Genomic DNA, 6,860 nt, shown 5'->3' on the forward strand with positions numbered 1-6,860 from the left:
CTGCCCCCTGCCGGCTGCCGCGGGCACAGGCGCCGAAACTCGGGTGTCCCTTGGCCACAAGGTGAGGTCGCCTCGCCCTCCTCTGCCGAGCAGCCCTTGTCCCCTTGACTTCTGGGTTGTTTAGCTGCACTGGGGATTGAACCCAGGGCTTTTGCACTGAGCTACATCCCCAGCCCTTTTTATTTTTTAAGACAGGGTCTCCTTAAATTGCGAAACTGCCCAGGTGAGCTCAAAAATGCAATCCTCCTGCCTCAGCCTCCCAGGGAGCTAGGATTACCGGTATGCTTCACCACACCTGGCTGCACTTCTTCAAATAAAAGAGAGTTTGGAGAGCAATCTGCAAAAAACCCTGTTTGTAATTCAGTCTTAACGTGGGGCTCGTCTGTCCGAACGCTAGAGTACAAGATCACAAGGTCGTGCAGAGACACAGGAAGTAACTAGGGGACCAGCCTGGAAACAACAGACAGAAGGCGGGGAGGTGTTTATGGCGGGGCGGGGTCTCTGGCATCCTAGACTGGGCTTGGGTTTCATCTCCAGTACTTAAATCAGTCAATTACCAATCCATCTGTTTCCACTGGAGGAGGATCTGACGCCTGCGCAAACGAACGAAAGCGGGAGGGGAGCGGGCGGAGGAGAAGACCCTGAGGCGGGCGGCGGAACCGATCCTCCTGCCTCAGCCTCCGCAGTGCGGCATCCCAGGCGTGCACCACCACACCTGTCTTGATTCCGTGGTTTTTAGTGTAGTCACAAGACTGTCCAGCTACACCACTATCTAATTCTGAGATGTTTTCTTTTTACTGAGCAAACACAATTTGGACATAGCACATCTTGATTATTTTTTCATCCCCTTTCCTGCCCCTCTTCTCCCATCTCGTGTGTTTATTTTTATTTTTATTTTTATTTTTTGTACCGGGGACCGAACTCAGGACCTTGTGAAACATTTTTCCTTTTTTTTTTTTTTTGTACCGGGGACCGAACTCAGGACCTTGTGAAACATTTTTCCTTTTTTTTTTTTTTTGTACCGGGGACCGAACTCAGGACCTTGTGAAACATTTTTCCTTTTTTTTTTTTTTTGTACCGGGGACCGAACTCAGGACCTTGTGAAACATTTTTCCTTTTTTTTTTTTTTTGTACCGGGGACCGAACTCAGGACCTTGTGAAACATTTTTCCTTTTTTTTTTTTTTTGTACCGGGGACCGAACTCAGGACCTTGTGAAACATTTTTCCTTTTTTTTTTTTTTTGTACCGGGGACCGAACTCAGGACCTTGTGAAACATTTTTCCTTTTTTTTTTTTTTTGTACCGGGGACCGAACTCAGGACCTTGTGAAACATTTTTCCTTTTTTTTTTTTTTTGTACCGGGGACCGAACTCAGGACCTTGTGAAACATTTTTCCTTTTTTTTTTTTTTTGTACCGGGGACCGAACTCAGGACCTTGTGAAACATTTTTCCTTTTTTTTTTTTTTTGTACCGGGGACCGAACTCAGGACCTTGTGAAACATTTTTCCTTTTTTTTTTTTTTTGTACCGGGGACCGAACTCAGGACCTTGTGAAACATTTTTCCTTTTTTTTTTTTTTTGTACCGGGGACCGAACTCAGGACCTTGTGAAACATTTTTCCTTTTTTTTTTTTTTTGTACCGGGGACCGAACTCAGGACCTTGTGAAACATTTTTCCTTTTTTTTTTTTTTTGTACCGGGGACCGAACTCAGGACCTTGTGAAACATTTTTCCTTTTTTTTTTTTTTTGTACCGGGGACCGAACTCAGGACCTTGTGAAACATTTTTCCTTTTTTTTTTTTTTTGTACCGGGGACCGAACTCAGGACCTTGTGAAACATTTTTCCTTTTTTTTTTTTTTTGTACCGGGGACCGAACTCAGGACCTTGTGAAACATTTTTCCTTTTTTTTTTTTTTTGTACCGGGGACCGAACTCAGGACCTTGTGAAACATTTTTCCTTTTTTTTTTTTTTTGTACCGGGGACCGAACTCAGGACCTTGTGAAACATTTTTCCTTTTTTTTTTTTTTTGTACCGGGGACCGAACTCAGGACCTTGTGAAACATTTTTCCTTTTTTTTTTTTTTTGTACCGGGGACCGAACTCAGGACCTTGTGAAACATTTTTCCTTTTTTTTTTTTTTTGTACCGGGGACCGAACTCAGGACCTTGTGAAACATTTTTCCTTTTTTTTTTTTTTTGTACCGGGGACCGAACTCAGGACCTTGTGAAACATTTTTCCTTTTTTTTTTTTTTTGTACCGGGGACCGAACTCAGGACCTTGTGAAACATTTTTCCTTTTTTTTTTTTTTTGTACCGGGGACCGAACTCAGGACCTTGTGAAACATTTTTCCTTTTTTTTTTTTTTTGTACCGGGGACCGAACTCAGGACCTTGTGAAACATTTTTCCTTTTTTTTTTTTTTTGTACCGGGGACCGAACTCAGGACCTTGTGAAACATTTTTCCTTTTTTTTTTTTTTTGTACCGGGGACCGAACTCAGGACCTTGTGAAACATTTTTCCTTTTTTTTTTTTTTTGTACCGGGGACCGAACTCAGGACCTTGTGAAACATTTTTCCTTTTTTTTTTTTTTTGTACCGGGGACCGAACTCAGGACCTTGTGAAACATTTTTCCTTTTTTTTTTTTTTTGTACCGGGGACCGAACTCAGGACCTTGTGAAACATTTTTCCTTTTTTTTTTTTTTTGTACCGGGGACCGAACTCAGGACCTTGTGAAACATTTTTCCTTTTTTTTTTTTTTTGTACCGGGGACCGAACTCAGGACCTTGTGAAACATTTTTCCTTTTTTTTTTTTTTTGTACCGGGGACCGAACTCAGGACCTTGTGAAACATTTTTCCTGTTTTTTTTTTTTTTTTTTTTTTTTGTACCGGGGATCGAACTCGGGTCCTTGCGCTTGCGAGGCAGGGGGCGGAACCACTGAGCTACATCCCCAGCCCTTTCCTGTGTATTTTTTAAAATTGAAAAAAGTATTTTTTCTTCCGAATCTCCCTACTTCCCATTACCTCTCTTTCATTTTGCTCTTTATTTACACTTTGGATTTCCCATATAAGAGAAGCCATGTGATATTTAAGCCGTGTGTCTGATTTATTTCTCTTAATTTTATAGTCTCAAGATGCATCCGTTTTCCCGAACGCTTCGAGTCTGCCCTTTATGGAAGCGTCGTCCTCCACTGTGTGTAACACATTTTCTTTATCCATCCAGTTGTTGGTGGGCATAGAAGCCGCTCCCAAGATTTAGCTGTTACGGGGCCGGGGATGTAGCTCAGTGGTGCCCCCGCCTGCCTCGCAAGGGCAAGGACCCGAGTTCGATCCCTGGTACCAGGAAACAAACAAACAAAAAAACTAGCTATAAACACGGGTGTGCATGTATGCTAGGGTGTTTTCGTCATCCAGGAAAGAAATTCTGTGTCCACCGCAAGTCTCAACAAACTCGGCCTGACGCGTAATAGAAATGGGACGGTGCGGTCTGCGCCCGTCTGGAACTGGCTGCCTTCGCAGGCCTCTCTCGTGCTGTAAGGTGTCAGCACGTCCGTCCTCTCCACTGAGAACATATCCCATTCCCACGGGGAGGCCTCACTGGGTTCATTCACTCACCGACCGAATGTAGACATTTGGATTATTCCCACTTTTCGGCTGCTACACACGATTCTGCTGTGACCATTCAGGGACCAGGAGGGTACACAGTTATGAGGACAACTTTGGGTCTTACAGCCATAGATGCAGGTTCTGACTTCCCCACCTCCTTGCTTATACTTGCTGTATGGTCTTTCATTATTATTATCATTTTAATTTTGGTTTTTTGAGACAGGGTCTCACCATGTAGCCCAGGCTGGCCTTGAACTCTGGGCAATCCTCCTGCCTCAGCTTCCTGAGTGCTGGGGTGACAGGCGTGCGCCCCCACACCCGTGTTTTATGGTCAGGAAGTTTGCTTATTTGTATCCCGAGGGCTGGGAAATTGAACCTGGGGTCTCAGGAATGCTAGGTGAGTGCCTAATCTAACAGCAGCGCCAGCCGCCCTTGCTGATGTTCTGTTTATAACCGCACTAGCAGGAGTGAACGGCTTTCTTGTTATGGTTTCTTTCTTTCTTTTTTCTTTTTTCGTTTTTTTGAGACAGGGTCTCACTGTGCAGTTGAGACTGACCTGGGACTCACTGTGCAGCCCAGGTTGGTCTCGAACTCACAGCGATCCTCCTGCCTCAGCCTCCCGAGTGCTAGGGTGACAGGCATGCACCACCCCGCTCGGCTGTTGTCATGGTTTCGACGGGGAGCGCTCTACCGACTTGTGATGCTGGCGATCTTTTCGTGTGCTTTCTAACCACGTGTGTGTCTTCTTGGGGGGAAATGCTTGCTCCGAGCAGTTGTCTGATCTTAAATTGAGTCATTTAGCCTTTTTTTTGATACTGGAGATCAAACTCAGGACCTTGTGCTTGCGAGGCAGGCACAGTGCCACTGAACTGAATCCCTGGCCCTTGGCCTAGATTTTTGGTTCTCCTGCCTCAGCCTGGGAGTGGCTGGGTTAACCTGTTTTGTTTTCCCAGATAGGAGCGTGTCGCTGTTGGTTATATTGCATTCTCTTTAGTTTTCTGTACTAAAACTGTTGTGTTAATGGAAAGGGTGATAACTGGGTGTGTATTGCAATTAAATGACGTAGATACATTAATAAATGTAAACAGAAGAGAATCCGGCCTCCATACGGCCACTTGCTGTTCCCTCCTGTTTGTTCCAAAGTCTTTAGTTCCGCAACAACCAGACCCAAAGGGTTCGGTTCCGGGCAGCCCGACGCTTGCGCCCTGGGACCTGGAAGCGCGCAGCTTCTGAGCGCCGAGCGCCCTCTAGTGTCTGTCCTAGGTAAGGCGGGCCGAGGCGAAACCTCCCAAGGTCCTTACTTATTTGTGGCTCTGAATCTCTTCCCTCCACTGGGCTCAGCGCCGCTCTAGCTGAGCTGCTTTCAGCACCGACAGTTTAGAAGACAAGTGACGTGGTTGCGAACCTGTTCTGAGCGTTTTCTATGAGCCAGGCCCTGAGCTGATTTGCCTGGCCCACCTGCGAGGGAGGCAGGTGGAGAAGCCAAGTTCCTTGGGACAGACGGGTTTTATCCAGCTGGACACATCCCATAATGGCCATCTCAAGGAGATTGTGCTTTTTGTTTGTTTGTTTGTTTTTGCAGTGCTGGGATTCGAACCCAGGGCCTTGCTTGTGCTAGGCAAGCACTCCGCTGAGCCCCAGCCCCAGGGCAGTGGAGTTTTTGGTGTCCTGTTATAAAGCAGGGGCAGCCACAGGTGATCCCACGATAGCTTTAAGCAAATGTTTTCGGCTCACTTGGGAAAATTTTCATATAAGTAAATCCAGCAGATTTACATCAAGCTCTCAGGTATGGAATCATAATGAGCCTTTCTCAAGTTTGTAAAAAAAAAAAGTGATAGAAATTATCTAGGTTAGGGTTTTCTTTTCTTCTTGGTTTTTGAAACAAGGGTCTTGCTATATAGTAGAGGCTGGCCTTGAACTCACTATGTAGTCAGGCTGGCTTGTAAGTTATGGCGATCCTCCTGCCTCAGCCTCCTGAGTGCTGGGGTTACAAGTGTGCACCACCACGCCTGGTACTCCCATCCACGCCTCTTACACTACCTTTGTTCAAGTTCTTTATCCGCTTCGACTACCACAGCAGCTCCCTAGATGGTCTTTCTGCTTCTGTTTTCATCCACTGGAATCCATTATTCATACAGCAAAGTGATCTTCAAAAAATCAGACAGTGCTGCTCGCCTCCCTAACTCCTCTGTGGCCTCCCATCAGATGCAGGACAAAAGCCAAACTCCAAGCCAGCTGTGGTGCCGCACACCTGTGATCCCTGCTGCTTGGGAGGCTGAGGCAGGATGACTGCAAGTTTGAGGCCAGCTTGGGCAATTTAGGGAAACCATGTCTCAAAACAGAATTTAAGAAAGATGGCCTGCAGCACAGTGTGGAGTGCTTGTGTAGCATGCATGAGGCTCTGGAGGCAAAAGCCTCAGCACAAAACAAACAAGCAAGGAAGACCCCAAAGCCAAACCACAGCAAATGCCTTGCTCTGGCCTCCAAGGCCCGTGTGAACAGCTTCGGCCTGGCTTTCCAGTCTTCACCCACACCTGTCCTCTGCTCTCCCCAACTGCACCCTGTTCCTTCGATGCCCCGGCCTCTTCCCAAAGGGTTCCTTGGGAAAGCCGGGCGTGGTGGCGCACACCTGTAATCCCAGCACTCGGGAGGCTGAGGCAGGAGGATCGCTGTGAGCTTGAGGCCAGCCTGGACCTACTTGGCAAGACCTTGTCTGAAGCAAAGGGGGAGCGCCCTTGGGAAAACCCCTTTCATGCCAAGTCCAAATCTCTTTCAAGCCAATTAAATTGTGAAATGAGATTTTTATTCATGTGGGTCATCAAACCATGCCCTCGAATGTCCCAAGCTAGAAGCATGGCGGGGCCATTTCAGGGTTGGAAAGTTGAGGATAAGGTGGGATTCTGTTTTCAGAGGGTCAGGGAGGGCTTCTGCCTCTGCCCACGAGAGGCGGGCTGCTCTGGGGATGGCGCACGCTCCATGCACAGATAACCAGGAGATGGAACAAGATACACAGAGCAACTGCTTGCATGCTGGACAGCAGGTGACGAAAGACTGAGATCTCTGAGAGAAGAGAACAGAAACACACGAGTTGATCCTCAAAGTACCCGGCGAGTGAGGTGGACGGTTAAGAGGACAGTGAAGAGTGATAATGTGGGCTCCTGATCCAAGCCCGGGGCTGGCTGAGTCCAGAAGGGGAGGCTGGGATTCAGAGAAGGCAAGGCTGCCAGAATTTGGGAGACTGAGGTCCGCATAAGGGTGGGGG

At 47.1% G+C, this 6,860-nt stretch overlaps 1 long non-coding RNA gene across 1 annotated transcript in view; it reads right to left on the minus strand.

Moving 5' to 3' along the window:
* LOC117285883 overlaps positions 1-6,860 on the minus strand; it is a 33,328-nt gene that overhangs the window by 12,689 nt on the left and 13,779 nt on the right. The window lies entirely within an intron of this gene.

Source organism: Fukomys damarensis, unplaced genomic scaffold, assembly GCF_012274545.1.
Source record: "Fukomys damarensis isolate Sample0158 unplaced genomic scaffold, DMR_v1.0_HiC HiC_scaffold_13, whole genome shotgun sequence".
In the NCBI taxonomy this organism is placed as follows: Eukaryota; Metazoa; Chordata; class Mammalia; order Rodentia; family Bathyergidae; genus Fukomys; species Fukomys damarensis.